This window comes from Lissotriton helveticus, chromosome 10, assembly GCF_964261635.1.
Source record: "Lissotriton helveticus chromosome 10, aLisHel1.1, whole genome shotgun sequence".
In the NCBI taxonomy this organism is placed as follows: domain Eukaryota; kingdom Metazoa; phylum Chordata; class Amphibia; order Caudata; family Salamandridae; genus Lissotriton; species Lissotriton helveticus.
In genome coordinates this window covers 43060770-43080479 of record NC_136071.1, presented here as the reverse complement: position 1 = coordinate 43080479, position 19710 = coordinate 43060770, and the positions used below count along the sequence as shown (strand labels likewise).

The 19710-nt window shown below is 41.6% G+C and overlaps 1 protein-coding gene across 2 annotated transcripts in view; it reads right to left on the bottom strand.

Moving 5' to 3' along the window:
- LOC144785866 (NACHT, LRR and PYD domains-containing protein 3-like) overlaps positions 1-19710 on the bottom strand; it is a 251221-nt gene that overhangs the window by 178241 nt on the left and 53270 nt on the right. The window lies entirely within an intron of this gene.

Sequence of the window (19710 nt, the reverse complement as noted above, 5' to 3'; positions counted from 1 at the left end):
TGATTATATTTCCAAAGGAAATGCCTTCGCAGACGAAACAGCAAAGTACTGCGCAAGGAAAAATTATTCTTACAATCGGAATAGAAGTACAGAAACTGATTCAAATTCATTAATGCTAACAACTATTGTAGAAACATGGAATGAGATTAGAGATTTACAAAACGAAGCAGAAGATGAAGAAAAAGACCTATGGTTAAGATCAGATTGTAGACCACGTGATGAAGATGGAGTTTGGGTTTACAAAGATGGCAGAGTAGTTTTACCAAATTGTTTGATTTCTGACATGGCCAGATTATATCATGGTCCTGCACATTTAGGAAGAGATTCTATGGTCAGACTTTTTAGAGAAACATGGTTCAATACAAAATTTAGAACCATTGCAGAATCCTTTTGTCAAAGGTGTTTGTCATGCCAACAAATGAATCCAAACAGAAAATCAGTGGTGGGGACAGGAATAATTGGTCGAGAGGGTGGTCCCTTTACCAGGTTACAAATAGATTTCATTGAAATGCCCTTACACAACTGTTTGAAATATGTACTTGTAATTGTATGCTTATTCTCAAGATGGGTAGAAGCTTTCCCTACACGACATTGTGATTCAATTACAGTAGCAAAACTAATGCTCAGAGAAATCATCCCAAGGTACGGTTTTCCAGTCACTATTGAGAGTGATGGAGGAAGCCATTTTGATAACAAACTGTTGAAATTAATTTGTGAAGCTATGAGCATTGAGCAGAAAATACACTGTGCATACAGACCAGAGGCATCAGGTGTAGTTGAACAAATAAATGGAACCATCAAAAACAGAATTGGAAAAATGTGTCTTGAGACAGGTGTTAAGTGGACTGATGCTCTTCCACTTGTTTTGATGTCAATAAGAAGTACACCAGATAAAAAGACAGGTTTGAGTCCTCATGAAATCTTAATGGGAAGAGTTATGAGGCAAGCTTTTGTACCTGTAGGTAAATTGTTGAGCATAAATGACAGTGCGATTTTGGATTACTGTAAAAGGTTATCTGATATGGTAACTTCTGTGTCTAATCAGGTGGGAACTGAAGCTCAATCAAATGACAAAGTTTTGACACATGATCTGAGACCTGGAGACTGGGTCAGAACGAAAGTACATCGGAGGAGGAATTGTCTATCTCCTAGATGGCAGAAACCTAGGCAGGTAATCTTAATCACTACTAATGCTGTGAAGTGCAGAGGATTGAAGCGCTGGATTCATCCAAGTCATACTATTCCAATACCAACTCCTGAGAATTCTGATGTTGAAAGTGATACCACAGATGACTCTGATTCTGAGGCAGAAGACAGAACAGAAGGTGAAGTAATTCCAGATTCTGAAGATCGACAAGAAAGTCGACATCTGGAAACTGTGCCAGTGAATGGAAATTTGACAAGAAAAGACTTAGAAATAATTGAAATAGATTCTGAAGGTGAAGAGAATCTGTTAAAAGGAAAGATAACTGAGGATTCAGTTGTCTATATTGAAGACAAAGAAGCTGAACCGAAAGAAGTTTCAGACCAGGAGAGTATCGAAAGGCAGAGAACAAGCTCTGAAGTAAGGAACAAAAATCCGAAATCTGGGAAGCTAAAGGTAATTGAGGAAGAGGAGGAGAATGAATTACCGAGTACCAGTGATGGAAGACAAAGTGAAGTTCCTGAAGGAGTGAAATTGCCGAATAGAGAAGTTCCTGAGTCAATTGAAATTTCAGACTACGAAACTGAAGAAAGTGACGTGGAAGGTGGAAGTGAAAACGGAAAGAAAAGGACTTGGAAGTCAGAATCGAATAATTCTGAACCAAAGAAGAAGTACGTGAGAAAAGCAGACTACTGGCCTGGTGGAAGATTGAGAGTCAGATTGATTAAAAAGCCAATAGAACAAGTTGAAGAAATCAGTAGTCAAAAGAGTCCAGGAAAAGAAATTGGAGTTGGAAGAAAGATTGAAGTAATATCGAGAAAAGGGAAGAGAATAATTAGACCAAACCAGAAATACAAGTCTCCTGAGTGGACTTACTTAGTAATTCCACCCGTTATTGACATATATGATAGTAGTGAAGAAGAAAACGAAATCCAAGAAATTAGTGACAATGATTAAAGTACAGAATTATTAATTTGGCAAAAGGCTGAAGAAATCTTGTTAGTTGACACAAGGTCGAAGAAAAACTGATTAGTTGAAGAAAACTTATGTATGACATAAGGTCGAAGAAATCTTGTTTAGGGTTATAAAAGAAAAATATATTTTAAAAGGGGGGTGTATATAAATTTTAAAATTTATTTTTATTTTTGAGGCTAAAACTAACCTAAAAATGCCTTACGTTAAGGAGAGCACTTCAAAATGTTCTGTTTTTAAGAGATGCTGTAAGATGACTCTGGTATGTCTGCTCATTTTAGTTCTGCTCTGGTTGGTACTAGCTGTGATTATACCTTTAGAAATGAATAGAGAATTACACAAAGTTAACATAACAAGCAAAGCTCTGGTTAGCCAAACTAAACATAGTGCATCTGCAAGAGTAATTGATCATCAGCCTAACATTCATCAAGATAAATCAATAGGTGATTTTTCAAGCAATACATTCACAAAGCTTTTGAGTGAATATGTAAAGGTAATGGATGCAAAGGACTGTTACGTCTGTGTTAAGTTACCTGCTTCTGTTTCTGAGGGAGTAACATATAATATGCTTCCTCTCACTTATGCTGTTACATGTAGTGTATTAACTAGTTTATTTTATCAAACTGGTCGTTTAGAATATTACTATTCAAATTATGATGAAATTTTTGCTAATATTAAGATTGATAATGCTTTAAATAAGCATAAGAAAGCAAAACAAATGAGAGAATATTTCCTTGTTACTAACGAACTCACTTATGAGTATGCTTATAAGAATAATCTAACATGTAAATTAAGTGCTGAAGGAAAGAAATTTCTGAATATGGTTGAGGAGAGAAGAGCAATTTATAAGAGAAATGAATTAGTCAAGCAGACTAAGTCATCCTTCTGGCAAAAAGAGGATGAGAAATTAAATGGCAAAATGCTTGAAAATATTGCAATTCACATAGACAAGCCTGTTAGTGGAAAGCTTTGCATTAGAAGAGATAACACACTTTTTGATAATTATTTTGTAGGTGCAAGCAACTGTGAAGATACTTATCTGATAATGGGAGGTTGGGGATTTAAAGGTGGAAAAGATCCTATCTTTCCTGGAATTTATTTTGTTTGTGGTGACAAAGCCTACTACAACCTTCCAGACCATTGGTATGGAACTTGTTATGTGGGAATTGTTTTTCCTAAAGTGTTTCATGTTGACAGAGATTCAGAAGGATTATTTAAAATTCATAATTATGTAAATAGAGCTAAAAGAGAAACTTTTACTGAAGTTCTGGGAGATATTTTTCAAGCTGTAATACCTTTTGTTGGTATAACCCTAAATGCAGGGAGAATCAGAAAATTGTCCACTATAGTTGATAGATTATCAACTGACACTGCTGATGGATTTCAATTAGTGAATGTTGAAGTTATTGCTATTAGATCCATGGTAATTCAAGATCGTCTTGCTTTAGACATTCTCCTAGCAAAAGAGGGAGGAGTCTGTGGCATTTTACATGTCCAACATTGCTGTACATATATACCGGATGAAAGTAAGAATATTGAAATGTATATTAAGAATATTACACAAATGCATTCAGAAATAATTCCTTTAGAAGAAGAAGATTTTACAGAGAAACTTTCAAAAAGGTTTCAAGCAATTAAAAACTGGTTTCATAATATCGGAAGTTCAATTCTTGGCAAGATTCTGGCACCTTTGATTATAATAGTATTCATTTTTATATTGACTAAAATAGGTTGTTTGTTACATAAAAGAAAGAAACATTTGAAGGAAAAGAAGAGAATCTATAAACTCAGAAAAGAAGAGGAAAGGGAGATCGAGTTACAGGAGTTACATAGAGAGCGTCATGTTAATTGCAAAGATTATGCTGAGACAGATTTTTAGGTTTACTAATACAAATGAATTTGAATCGATTTCTTAAAATTTAATTTACCAAATTTTTGAGTGCTGGTGTGGTGATTTGTTAATCACCAGATGAGGGAGTTGATGGAGCGGGATAGAAAACAAAATTTTGTTTAAACTCGCAAAGTCACATTTCCATAACATGAATAAAATTATTAATGATTTGTGATATGTCGTGCTAATACAACTTAGATTAAACTTTACACGTGGGGGGACTAACATGTGTGCTCATAAACGTGCATATTTGTTGCATCTTTTTGTTCGTGCAAAATAATAAAATAATTTATTGTTTTCGTTTTTGTCATTACTAACTGCTGCAAACTTAAATTAAGCATGTGCTTGTTTTGCTTTTCCTTGTCTGTGTGATGTCATTTCTACTATTCTAGGTGCATATGGGTCTCATAGATAAACGGAGACTGGTAATTATAAACGCTGCTTTATTTGTTTGCAATGGCTAGATAACATTTTGATTAATTCGGGTGGGTTAATTAATTAGTAAACCATGGGGTGGATACAGAATCTACATTATTTCTTACATTAATACTTTTCTTGTGTTTGTTTTATACTAGAAAACATAAGTTGCCTGCTTTTGGGCCTAGCTAATTGAGCCGCACAAAAAGAGCTGATCCATAATTCTGCAGAAAGTCACGAGACGCCCATTCTGAATTAAAACGTTTATTGAAGCTGCATTCACAAAGCAAAAACTGATGAGCTGACATCATTCTGTCGGACATGGCCAAGGTCGAAAGTGAACTTTTTGTCAGTCCTTAACTTGGCATCCGCGGAAGTCGTGCTGAAAGACTATGGAAGCTGCGAGGATGACTTAATACAAAGTTGCAATCGCAGGAAGCCTCTGGCTTCACGTGGAAGAGACAATGGTCTTTGTAAGACATGATTTTGTGGAACTTTTTAAGAAACGGGTGACATGTCACTTGTCACTCTCAGCCAATGGGACGTCGTAGATTTCTGAAAACTTTCCTTTGCCAGTTTAGTTAGCGTAGAAAGGTATAAAAAGTCATGCCCTTAGGGTTGGGCTGACTGCTGCTTTCTGACTTTCCGATGAGGGTGATGTGCTGCTGGACTTTGCGTGGAGCACGTAAGAATCCTCAAAAATCTTTACTTTAATTTCTGTTTATTTAGCTCAGTTAGGGAAATAGGTTTTAGAAATGCTAAACTTTATATAATTTCTTTTAAACTGATTCAATTGCTTAAATTGTATTTTTCTCAATTTCCTTACCATCATGCTTGCTTTATTGCAAATAAATTTCATTTATAAAGCTTACAACTTAAATACCATAATTTAGAAAATAAAATCTTACTTTTGACAAACAAGCTGGTCTTGATTATTTAGAAGTATAGGTTACCATTAGCTAGATCATGTCGCCTATGGTGGTCGTTTAAATGATTAGGTTTTATTCTAATGACAATATTCTTTCTGCAAATGTATAAATATGTATATAGTGTGTAGATAATGTGTATATAGATTTATTCTGACCACCTGATTCAGTAGGCCCAAAATATATCAGGTTCATAAATGGGTCCATATTTAGTATAGAATTTTGTTTATAGGTTATGAAGTTGGGTAGCGTAGTTTATGATATATTTTCTATAGCCCGCTGACCTCGCGTAATCCCGCGAGATTTACGTCGCCATCTTGGATTGGCAGATACAAAAAACAACTTTTTAGCGGACATGCTCCTGATACAGAACTCATGGCCATCATGGATTGAGGTGAAGGAATGTCTCTTCTAACTACATCGTTTTTACTCATAGACCTGTTCTTTATTTAAAAGGATTTTTTCTATTCCGATTCCTTTTAACACAGAGACCTGGCTTTATTATCCATGGGGCACAGATCGCCTTTCATACATGCCCGCATTTTTTATGGGAAAACACAAAGAAATTTTATTCCACATCATATGGGTACACGGGTTGGTATAACTTTATCTGTCACTAATTCTGCATGTTCTTTTAAATTCAGGTGTTTTCTTTGTTATACCCTGTAGATATTTTCTTTATTATATCCCATAGACGGGACATGAATGCAAGCTATCGTGACGTGAGGTCATCGCTACTTAGTTCGCCTTCCAAGCGATCTTCCTCGTATCTTTTCTTGGAACTAGGACCGTGATCCAAAGGAAGAACATGATCAAACAAGATCATGCTTAAATGCTCTTTGGTATCAATGAGAGTGGTGTCTCTTTTTATACTCTCCTCCAACTCCAAAATCTCCTTCAACAGTTCTTCACCTAACCTCTTTGCAGTACTAATAATTAGGATGAGCCAATCACGCGTGCATTTATTCGCTATATAGCTCCAATCAAGCCTGAATTTAGCATCATCAAGAAAAATCCTAGGCTCAATCCTAACAAGCAAACTAGCGGGGGTTGCTCCAGCTCTATAGTACTCTGTCATCAGAGCCCCATGGAGGGCAACCCTGACCTGTTTCTTCTTTAAAGCACTCAGTTTCTCCCATTCCTCCCTCGCTGTCCCACTTAGGAGGGGGGTATCGGGAAATAATGAGGGACCAGCTAAAATGGCAGCTATTTGCTCATCTGTAAATGCTAGGCAATTGTTATCCATTAGGGAATTTTTCTAAAAAAAAATCAGGATATTGATTCCTATACTTCTCCTAATCAATGTATAGTGGTGGCGAGAGTGATATTCCCTAAAACAGTGTGTCTAAATAAAAGGAAGAAAAAGGGCTGACCTTGTGGCCCCAGCACTTCTACAAGCGCTAGGCCTTGTGTCTAGTCAAGTTATGATTCTTATACCACTTTCTTAATATATAGTTTGGTACGCCCCTAGAGCTCAACGTATATTGTGCTAATTTAATGGGGAAACATCCTTTACAACGCAACTTTTACAACGCACTACCATTACGACGCAACTTTTACAATGCAAGTTATTACAACTAATTGCGCTGGGGGGCGCTCTAGGATAGGGGATAGTTTAATTACTATCCAACACCTTCCCTACTATCCACGGGGACTGGAGTTGGAATAGTAAATTAAACTATTCACTATACAGCGCCCCCCAACGCAAGTCGTTGTAACGACTTGTGTTGTAAAACCTGCGTCGTAATGGCATGCGTTGTAAAAGCATGCGTTGTAGTGTCATACATCCAATTTACTGTGATATATTAAGCGTAACGTATGTGCTTTGACCTCTAGCCTCATAAAGAGACTAGTAGGGTGTGTTTAGAATAAATACATATATTATATATATATATATATACCTGTTGTGGCTTCCCTTTCACTTAGCCATTCAAGAGATTATAGACTGGTAAAACAAGCCAGGTAAAGATCCGAAGCAGTGTGGGTCGTATAGGCCGATCTCTCTGCTGAACATCGATCTGAAACTGTATACAGGGATCCTAGCCGCTAGATTGGCTCTCCACTTGCCCGGTCTCATTGATCCTGACCAGGCGGGTTTTGTCCCTGGTAGGCAGACAGTGGACAATACAAAACGGATTGTTCACCTACTGGAGAAAGCCTCCCGGACTCCGGGGGAACGAATGATGCTGGCGGTGGATGCGGAGAAGGCATTTGACCGGGTCCACTGGCCTTATTTGGAGCGGGTGCTTATGAAAGCGGGTATTGGAGAAAAATTCCGCTCCATGATTCTTAATTGTTACAGTCGCCCGTCGGCGGTAGTCCGTGTCAACGGGCTTGCATCTGACTCTTTTAGCATTGAGCGTGGCACCAGGCAGGGTTGCCCGCTCTCGCCCCTGCTTTTTGCGCTCTACATGGAGCCGTTTGCTCAGCAGATGCGTGATAACCCGATGGTAACCGGCGTCCGGATGGGAGGCTTCACGCACGCTATCAGCCTCTACGCTGACGATGTCATTTTATCCATTGACAGGCCCCGACTGGCTCTACCAGCGTGCATGGAGGAACTGGCTTCTTTTGGCGCGGTGTCAGGGTTTAAGATGAACTTGGGGAAGTCAGTGGCGCTGGATGTCTCCCTCGAGCCGGACACTAGAGCCTGTTTGCAACGGCGGTTTCCCATGCTCTGGTCATCGGGGGCAGTACCCTATCTGGGGATCCAGATTGCTCCTACCTTGCCGGCTATGGTCTTGGCACATTATCGAGCCCTGAGTGCCAAGATTAAGGAGGAGCTGGGCCGGTGGAACCGGGGCACCTTTTCCTGGCTCGGCAGGATAGCTGCTGTCAAAATTACGGTCTTGCCTCAGGTATTGTACCTGTTTCGGGCCCTGCCACTCCAACCGCCGGTGGGATGGATCTCGCAACTACAGGCAGACGTTTCTCGGTTTGTCTGGCAGGGTAAGAAGCCTAGAATGCGCAGAGCTCTCTCGCTGCTGGCTCCGGAGGCTGGAGGATTGGGTATCCCTGATTTTCGCAAGTACTTTCAAGCTACGCAGTTGCGTTATCTGGTGGAATGGAGTAGGTGGGAGTCTGATAAGCACTGGCTCTTTCAAGATCAGGCAGTAGCAGGGAGACCCCTGCAGGAGATCCCTTTCCTACGTCGCCCTCATCGGCCCAAGAACCTCTATGCCTCCTTTGTCACGAGGGTACCCCTGCGAGTGTGGGATGCTACTTGCGTTCTGCGCGGCCTCACCACGTTTCCGTCGCCACTTACCCCGCTGGCAGACAACCCGGACTTTACTCCGGGGATGGAGAGGGGAGCGTTTGCCGGATGGCGACGGGCGGGGTGTAGAGCCTTATGTCATCTTTATGGCCCGGAGGGGGTTGTCCCTTTTCCCCAGCTCCGTCAGGAGTTCTCACTCCCAGAGACGGCGCGACTTCATTACATGCAGGCTCGCCATTGGGCCCTCCAGCCGCAAGTAAGAGAGACGGCCGATCGGCCTTTTCTCCCCTATGAGCGCTGGCTCATGACGCGGACTTCGGACTCCAAACTGATTACAGATTTATACAAGCTGCTGCAACCACCGACGACACACCTCTATCACCCTGGGAGGGAGCGCTGGGAAAGGGAGTTGGGGAGGACACTGAGCCCTAAGGAATGGGAACACATATCTTATAGAGCGAGGCACTCAGCTTACCACATGGGGCTCACGGATACGTTGACTAAAGTCTCTACCTATTGGTACTATACACCTGTACGAGTGCGTGAGTTTGATCGTAGTAAAGATGACACATGTTGGCGGGGATGTGGGCACAGGGGTACACTCACACATATACTATGGGACTGCCCGCTTCTAGAACCCTACTGGAAAGAAGTGTTGGATGAAATTGATTCTCATTTCGAAATTGAACTGCCGCACTTCCCTGCCTATACCCTGTTGGGGCTCCCGAATGGTCTAATGTATCCTCTTCGATCTCGCAGGGGAAGGCAGATAGCGATAGCTCTAGGCTCCGCTGTCCAGAACATCTTGATTCACTGGCACACTGATACGGTACCGTCTATCACTGGCTGGGTCCACAGGTTGTGGCATGTGTTGGGTATGGAGAAGCTTTCCCTCACTGTGGCGGGGGATGTAGACCAGTTTAGGGAGCTTTGGCAACCATTTCATTCCTTATTGCTTACTGAGTTCAGAGAACTTACTTGCCCCAAATATCTCCGCCTCCTGCGGCTTCCGACCCCGGTGGAGTCGGCCCCGTGATCTCCTGTTGGACTTCTCCTCCTTGGTATTGTGACTCTGATGTGTATCGTGGTTAGGGACTGTGCACTGGACGTGGGGTGGGAATGGGGGGTGGGTGGTGGGACGTTGGGGGGGAATGTTGGGTGGGAGGGTTACACGGGAAATGTCATAACATGTTGAGGCGACAAGCGACCTTTGCTACTAAGCGGGCGTGACCCATGGAATGTCAACTGTTGGTAGCTCTCTTGGACACTAGCTTTTCCGCCCTGCTATACTCTCTTGAGATGTTTGTTGGTCTTTACATGTTGTGCTGAATAAAATACTTTAAACCTAAAATAAAGATCTATCTGCTTAAGATGACCTTTCAACTCTTCCCTATAAACAATGGCTAGATTAAGTGTTCAAACTTGGAATGTTGGAGGGTTGTTATCAGGGGATAAACGAAAACGCTTGGCTGAGCTGCTCAAACTTAATCCAGTCGACATACTTTGTCTTCAAGAAACCGATGTTCCATGGGTTAAGAAATCATGGCTAAAATTGAATGGGTATAATCTATTGGTGGCCTCTACACAATCCTCGAATATAAGGGGGGTTGCAATATTAGCCAAAACTTATCTTGGGTTCGGGCTACGTCATCTCTCAGACCCTCATGGCAGATGGGCAATTGCTAAACTTGCTTGTGGAGTAACAATATGTACCATATATGGTTCAAATCAAGATGATCCCACAATTTTTGAAACATTAGAGGCCGAATTGGCCACGTGGCAAGGCCCGTTAGTTTTGTGTCGTGATTTTAATATTTCACTAATACCTCCACCGACCAATCTCTCCTCCAAATTTAAATACAATGGTCATAAACCTAGAGTGTATAAAGCCGTTAGGAGGCTTATAACTAGTTTTGGATTAATTGATGTTTGGCTACAAAATAATACCCATGATCCAGGATTTACCTACTTTTCTCATCCTCATCAAAAGCAAGTTCGAATCGATTACATGTTTGTTACTCGAGAACTTGCTTCAAAAGCAAGTATTAACAAAATCCCAAGAATAATATCAGACCACAACGCATTACTTCTTGGAGTCATAATCAACCCACAATTTATTCAACAGCGGTCCTGGTCATTTGATAGGAAACTCCTGTCTAATAATGAATTCATATCCTACATCAAAAATTGGACCGAAGAGTTTTTTAATATAAATCGGTTCAGTACTTCTAGAAATATAGTATGGGACACATATAAATCCGCTTTAAGAGGAGAGATCTCTAGCTTTCAATATGCTGCACGAACTAAAATAAGAAATCAGCATGAAGCAAAATTATCCGAGCTGGCCAAAGCTGAATCCGAGCACACATCTTTGATTGTACAGGGCAAAGACGCTAGTAATCAATGGCTTCAAGTAGCAGTGTTAAAAAATGAACTCAACACTAATCTCACCCAGAAAGCCGCTCAAACTTATAGAGCTTACAGAAAGAAAGCATATGAAAGTGGGGAGAAAGTAGGTAAACAGTTGGCACTTCGAACCTGTCAAAAAAATGCATCAAACAATATTTCAACAAATGTAGATGCTGGGCAGACCTATGTCCAACCTGCTGACATTATCTCTCAATTTCAACGATATTATCAAAAATTATATTCTGAAGAAGTAAACTCTTCTGAAGAAGATATCGATAATTTTCTGGCGGGCTTTCTTAACAATCCGACTGCCGCTAGTCTACTAGATGATATAGCAAGAGAAGAGCTTGAAGGCGAGATCACCTTGGCCGAAGTAGAGTCTGCTCTATCGCTGTTATCATCGGGTAAAGCAGCCGGCCCAGACAATCTGCCGATTGAAATATATAAAGCTCTTAGCCAACAATTAAGCCCCCTGCTATTGGATTTATTTTTGGGGGTTCAATATAATGGTATTCCTCCGTGCTCTTGGGATGAGGCTAGTGTTATAGTATTTCCTAAAAAGGGAAAATCACCCGAGCTACTGACTTCTTATCGCCCCATATCCTTGATTAATTCGGACTCCAAATTATATGCAAAAGTGATGGCTCTCAGACTCAGCAGGATCATTGGAGATCTGGTGTCGCCGTGGCAGCATGGCTTCGTTCCGGGAAAAGGGACCACCGATCATACCCGTCGGGCTATTGCCCTCTTTGACGCCATATCTGTCACGGGGAGCCAGATGTCTATGATCCTGCTTGATGCTGAGAAAGCCTTTGATCGTGTTTCATGGAACTTTTTGTGGGTAGCCATGACACGTCTCAATTTCGGCCCCAAATTTCTTAAATCCATAAAATCCATGTATCAACATCCCAAAGCAAAACTTTTATTGCTAGGCTCAGAGTCTGGCTATATTAATATTGCGAGAGGCACAAGACAGGGGTGTCCCTGCTCCCCCCTCCTCTTCGCTCTTTATATTAATCCCCTAATTCTTAAATTTTTGGAAAGTGACGATATTAAGCCAATTCTCTGTAACCAATATGAAACAAAAGTCTTAGCCTACGCCGACGACATCGCGGTGCTAACATCCCACCCGACCGAGGCGATGCACGAAATTGAACGACTATCTTTACAATTTGGTACCTACTCTGGTTATTCTCTCAATAGTGCTAAGACCATTATATTATGCACTGATAACACTCTCTGTTTAGACCATAGAAGGGCCAAAACGGCTACTTATCTCGGAGTGATTATCTCCACTAATATCAAGATCCTAGTTAAAAATAATTTTGATCCACTCATTGATAAGATCAAGACAGATTTGGATAGAGTAAATGGTTTGCACTTATCCATTATCGGCAGGGTGAATTTTCTGAAAATGAATATATTGCCGAGATGTTTATACCTTTTTCGAACAATTCCCTTATTAGTTGATCCTAAAATACTTATGTTGATTAACAAACTTATATCTAAATTTGTTTGGCAACACGGGAAAATTAGACGTTCACTTTCCTATTTATCCATGCCTTTAAATAGGGGCGGGCTTACTGCCCCAAACATTATGTTGTATCATTGGGCAACTTTCGTAAATCATTTAAAACCAATGGTTTTAGAGCCATCTCGTGGTACTGGAATAGATACCATCCCAATCCCCTCAATATATGAGCTTGTACTAGGCCAAGAAGCCATCGGTCTATTACTTAGAAAGACTGAAGTTAGTTATTATAAGAAATACAAGGGTGAAATTTTAAAAAGTGCCTGGATAATCTGGAATAAAGTACTAAAACATATGAAGATAGGTAAAATCACCCGGTATACACCCTTGTTTCAATCTACCATTACATCCGGTCTTGATTTCGACTACACTGCAAAGAAATGGCAAAGGGTGGGCATTAAAACAGTTAACGATATCTGGGTAAATGGCTCACACGCTGTTTTTCATGATGTAAAAACTAAATTCGGTCTTTCCGAAGGGTATTTTCTTAAATTTGCTCAATTGCATGCCAAACTTAAAGCAAAAAGTGATTCTATCAGTCTCTCAAAAATTGACTTAATTGAAGCATTCACCACTTCTAAAATTAGGATAGGAACATTCTATGATATACTTTTAACCAACATAAACGACGAAATTGAGCAAATAGAAACTAAATGGGCGTTGAAACTCAACAATCCTGATGTTGATATTGATAGAATCCTCGACATGAGTAATAATTTGTTTATGGCCAGCAATTTAAAGGCTCAATTGTTTAAAACAATATTCGATCTTTACTTTACCCCGGCCAAACTCTTTGCGTGGGGTAAAAGAGAGACCGATCAATGCCCACGTTGCTCACAGGGCCCAGCCACTCTAATCCATATGTTTAGCAACTGTTCGGAACTTCTTGTTATAAAAAGTATGATTGCTTCATTTTGGGAGAAGATCTTCTTTCACAAACTTCCAGAGTCTGACACCCTATTTGTTCTAGGCTTTGATGACTCTTTGAAACTTTCTAAACCTGAACAAAGATTAATTTTTATTGGTACAGCTGTACTGAGATTAATTTTGTCTGCCCGTTGGAAGGAAGGCTCATCCCCTAGTTTCCAAATGTGGCTAGCTCGCTTTCTTGTGGTCTATAGTTATGAATCGGCAATATTCGCCACTAGAGGTATTAAAGCAAAGTTGCGCGGCGAAGAGCTATGGCGCCCAGTCTCTACTTGGAAAGCAGGTTTAGTCCCCAGTGGAATTGGCTGAGACTAATGAAACTCTTGGATACAATTTATTGTTGTCATTTTTCTATATTATTGTATAATGTATTTATAAGGTATATTGCCGAACTTGGGATTAATTGGTTTTTATGTTATTGTGTTTTTCTTTACCTTTTGTTTTCACTATCTCTTATCATTCCTATATTATTGTTTCTAAGATTCTTTCATCATATCATTTGTCCCCCTGGTATATATCCTATTCAATGATTCAAACTTGATTGGATTGTCTTATGCTGATACTGGTTCTTTAATAAAAATAAAAAAAATATTGACTGTCAGAATATCGAGTCTAAGGTAAGTAATATCGTTTTTAACAATATAGAAGTCATTAATATTGTTAGCAAAAATATCAAAGTCATTAATATCGTTTGCAAATATATAGTTGTTAAAAATATTGTTTTTTTTGTTAGTGTTATGTATTTTAGCATGTATTATAAATGTATGTGTTCTATTTTTGTTGGCTAAGTATTGCATTTGTTTTTTAATATATGTATTACATTTTTAGAAGTTATAAATTTTATTTTAAGCAAATTTTGCGTTTTAGGTCTGTAGCGGGTTGTGGGTTTATAGGGGAATAGGGTGGGAAGTAATTTAATTATAATAAATCCATTAATAATTTTTAGAAGTTATTCATTTTATTTTAATAACATTTTGGGGCCCATTACGATGTCGGTCAGATTGCCCCCGCCAGGCTGGTGGGGGCAATCCGCACGACATCGTTGCACTAAAGACCCCCCGCCTATATTAGGATGGCGGGGGGGACCTCGGCGGACGGAAAGACCGTCGGCCGGGGCGGAAAAGGAATAATATGGTGGCGGTGTCTATCAGACACCGCCAGCCATATTAGGATGCCCTTCCTGACATGCTTTTGCATGGTGGCATGTGGAGACTCCCTGCGGGGGCCCGTTGCGGGCCCCCTGGGAGTCCGTCGGGGGTGCACATGGGGGGTACCTATGGTACCCCCCTGCATTTCAAAGTGCCACATGGCAGGCACCGCGCGGTACCTGTCATGTTGTGCTTTGAAATGCACAACGTGCATTTTTACCATTGCGGCGGGCGGCGTTTTCTGCACTGCTCGCCGCAATGGTAAAAATACAGGATGCGCCCGCCTGTGTGGCGGGCGCATCCTAATGCTCAAGGCGAGACCGCCGCTCCTATGGCTGGCGGTCCCGTTTTACACAAGGATGGAGGGCGGGCAAAGTCCGCCCGCCATCCTAATGACCCCCTTTGTGTTCTAGTTTCGTAGCGGGTTGTGGGTTTATAAGGGAATATGGTAGGGAGTAAGCATGGGCGGATCTAGCGGATCTCGCGTACGCGAATTTGCGTATTTACGGATTCGTAATCCGCAAAAATACGCGAACTCTCGCGGATTTGCGGATTTTTACGTTTTTTGTGTTGGCGTGCGTTCGCGAGGATTTGTGGACCATTTCGCAATTGCGAACTTACTTTTCGGCTCGCAACGGCCGCGACTATGTTGTTTCTACGTCTGGTTTATCATCACAGGTTCACAGCACCCTCTGTTTCACCACTGCCACCCTCTGGTACACCCATGCCACTCTCTGGTACATCCTCACTGCCACCCATTAGGTTTGTTTATCACTGTATATTATGGGGGTGAAAAAAAGCAACCACACCTGCCCTGCTTCAACTGCCATGATAATTTGGTGTTGATTAATGTGTCAGTAATTTTGAAACTTCCAGTCTGGCTGGCACCTGCTTCCTTCCTTATCTGTAATTTGCTTTCTGTTGCAGTGAAAGCAAGCACACCTGCCCTTCTTCAACTGCCATGAATTAATTTGGGGGTGATTAATGTGTCAGTAATTTTGAAACTTTCAGTCTGGCTGGCACCTGCTTCCTTCCTTATCTGTAATTTGCTTTCTGTTGCAGTGCTATTTTTTTTCACAGGACCTTTATGGTCTACTTGTAGCTATTCTATGAGCCTGCTGTTTGGGTCATAGCAGGGTCATAGAATAGTTGCAAATAGGCAACTGAACTCTGGAGGGGCCCCTCAGGAAGCACTAGAGTGAATGGTTACTAATGTTAAGTTTGAACTTTTGCACCTGGTGATTGCTTTCAGTTTAGCAAAAATCGTTTTTCTGCAATTTCGTGCTATTCGCGGGGCGCGAATCCGTGCGAGATCGATTTCGGAAGCCGCGAATGCGTGCGAATACATTAATTTTTTGTTTGCGGCGTGTATGTTCGCGTGATTTTTTGCATGTTCGCAAGGCGCTTGTAGTGATACGTTTGCGAACTTACCCACGCGGTCGTACACGGGCGCGGCCATCTTGTTTGCGTGACGTAATTCCGTTTCCGGCCGCTATGTGTAATCTCGCAAAGTGTGCTGCTCGCTAGTACAATTTCGCACGTGATCGCGAGGAAAATCTCGCGCGAACTTACCCACGCGGTCGTGAATGGGCGCGGCCATCTTGTTTCTCATTCATTGCTATGGTTCTGGGCATGCTTTCTGTATCCTCTCTGAATCTCTGCCATCCTTTGCTTGTTTGAAGTTTATTTGATCTATTTTACTTATTATCTATCCCTCTATTTTTCTAGCTCTATATTTTTGTGTTTTCTGCTACTTTTAGTTAATTTTAAACTACTTTTTTAAACTCTTTTCTTTTCTTCTTCACTATTCTATTTCTTCTTTATCATTTAACTTTATTTCTGCCCAGACCATGGTAAAGGGAGCCGGGAAGCACCCTGAGAAGGGGAAGGGTCCCGCACCCCGTGCCCGGCTCCCGTGCGGGCGTTTGAGGGGGGAGCAAGTGGTGCCACGGGAGATCTTTAGCGCGGAGCAGGTGGCCGCACTAATCTTCTACGTCCAACGCCGCCTCCCCAAGACCATCCTGGGAGGCGGCAAGATCGCAACCGGCTATGGCATCCGGGAGCGCCGGAAGCGGTGGGAGAAGGTGTGCCGGGCCATGTTTAAGCTCTCTGGGGTCCGGCGCACCTATAACCAGGCCACCCACCGCTGGACGGATGTCATGGACCGGGAACGGGACTTGCTGGACGCGCTCGGCGTAGAGGTCCCCGGGCTTGGAGAGTAGTAGTAGCTATTCATCACTACTCTGTTTTATCCGGCTCTGTTATTTGCAAATCTTTGTTCTTTACCAAGAGCAATAATGCTGCCGATTACATTGTAGGTAAATTATATTTCAAAATCTTCTATGCATTTCAGGTGCACTGCTCTCCTTCTCAGTAGCCTTGCTTGCTACTATGCTTATTTGTTTTGTATTTTGTGTTCATTTCATTGGCCTGAGAAATTATGTATGAGTGTAGTGTAAAGATAAGAACTGCGTAATGCTAGACACTAAGGGTCATATTTTCAATTACCGGCGCATCCCTGCAAAGTAGCAGGGATGCAGCAGTAATTGTGCGCCATGCCACCACCACCCATTGGCCCAAAACGTCACAGAAGCCTTACGCATCTGTGCTGTAAAGGCGGCGCATTGCTGGAGTTGCGTGCCAACGATGGCGCAGCTCCAGCAATGCTCTGGGGTGCCCTATCTCCCCAATGCTGCATCAAGCCGTACGTCGGCTTCAAGCAGGCGCAGGGTTTGAGTCACGCATCATTGTCCTAAAAGTGACTGATTGACATCTTGTAGATTTCCCTCACCCACTTTTAGGATTCGTTCCTGCGCAGGAACGCCCTCCCTTGCGCCGGAACGCCCCCTGATGGCGCAGGGCTTTACAACGTGATGCATCTCCCATATGCGTTTTTTTTAATATATACGTCGCACCATGGCGACTCTTTTGTTCTGCCGCTGCGTCACAAAAGTCACGCAACAATGGAGGAAAATGAGCCGCAAGGGACTTCTAAATCAGCCCCAACAGACTGAAGTCCAGTCCTTCCTTTAGACACATGGCTATAAGAAGAAATAGTGGTGGTGGTCGGTGGATTGATAGTTTGAGTATTCACTGATCTGCAAGCAGGATGGACTTTGTCTGTCACTTTGCGTGCTGCGGACTGCTGCCTGCCAGGCCTAGGCAAACCTTTTTAGTAGTCTGTTTATTGAGTTACATAGGAACTTTGAAAGTCAACGGTCCGCAAATCAGGCAATACGAATAACGTAGTATACCACATGAGATAGGTCAATATATCCCGTGGAATAGTTGTCTATCTATTTGCTATTTCTCAAAAATATTTTGTTATAGTTCTTTTGAAATGTTTGATTTGGTTGACAAATCTCATCCATGTTTTCTGGTCTTTCTTTCTTTCATGTTGTACATCAGCTCCCCCCAAGGGCAAGAGGACACAGGAGGAGGGTGCTGTTCAGGAGGATGCAGGCCAGGATCGGGCAGGCGAGGGCTCCTTTGCTGGCCCCAGTAAGTTTTAATTTTAATAAAGAGTACCTATTTTTTCCTAGCGTTCCTCATTCGATTTTTTCTAAATCGTCTTTGATCTTCTTGTAGACTGGATCTAAATTCTTATCCTGCCTCGACTATGACTCCCTGTGGTATTACTAGATTATTCTTATTAGTCTGTCTGTGTAGCTAACTAAGATTGCACATTTGGCAATTCCATTGGACTCCCATTCTAGTCAGCAATAGCTCTATGCACTGAGTGCAGTCCTCTGGGATTGTCCATAATGTCTTTTCAAGTCTTCTAAATGTTTATGCTTTGACAATTGCCAACAATAAAAAGGTGAATGACCACCAAGAAAGAATAAGATACTACTTTACTTTTGTTTTGGATAGAAGGACAATCCATTCTACCACTGTTGCAGGGACAAATCTGCACAAACCGAACTATGAACACTAAATAGTGCATTGTTTATCAATTATAATAGGCGCAGGTAGACTTTCTTTCCACATACCTCAGTGATATCAGACTTTGAAGAACCCCCAATCTCCTTACTGACTAGATAGTTTGGCAGAGTCATTTAGCTCCCTAAGTCACCGATAATTGATCCCCAATGATCATTAGATTATCCTACGCAGGGCAAGAGTACGGAGTCACAGTCAAGAAGTGTCAGAGGCACTCATGCTTGCAAAAATTCCAAAACCTTTAGCTCATCCACTCTAGTCTGGAGGACCAAAAACCACAGAGTCTATTTAAGTTTAAAAGCTTTATTAAAACTAAACACATTTATTAAAATCAACTTTGTCATAAAAGTAAACGTTTAACTGAAAATGGAAAAGTGCTTAGTGCTAACGATTAATTGGACACATTTCTTGTGGTCGAGCTGAGCTCTCACCTGGTTTGAACTTGAGCTTGACCCTGATCGTGTTCTTAGAAGTCAAGCTTCTGTTAGGAGAAAAAGTGTTGTGTGTTAAAAATAAAAAGCAAGCATTCATCAGTTGTGACAAAAAGTGCAGCAAGACAACAGCCTTCCCTGAAAAAAGGGACATTTTTACTGTAGAGTATACAGTTACAAATTATTACATTGTATTTTGTTTTTTTTTACTTTCTTTATTCCTCCTCGACCAAATATTATACAGTAGTGAGTGGTGTATTCTAACATTCTAAAAATTTACTTTGTAGGTGGAACATCTGGTGGCGGGGCCAGCGCGGAGGTGGTGGATGAGGAGGACAACTCTTCTGGGGAGGAGGCGGTGCGAGTGCTGGACAACACCAATGTGCCTGTGAGGGTTGACACGGTGGTGGCGGGCACAGGTAAGCTATATATTCGAAAAGCGAAAGAAGGGTGTAAGTAAGTGTGGAAGGACGAGAAATTTTATGATGGCTGGCAAAGAAGAATGATATGTGTTTGCTTGGCCCCCGAGGTGGCTGGGAAGGAAAGAATATGGTATGGTGCATGGCTGGGTCAATGATGAAGCAAGGATGGGTGGAAGGACAACAGCCTGGGTGGGTGAAACATAAACTGTATGTGTGCATATACTTTGAATGGATGGATGCCTGGAGCATGGTATTATCTGACTCTTAGATAGCACATGTGTATCTAGAGAGAGTAGATGGTCACTGGATGAACTAAGTGTTACCTTGAAGAGCATG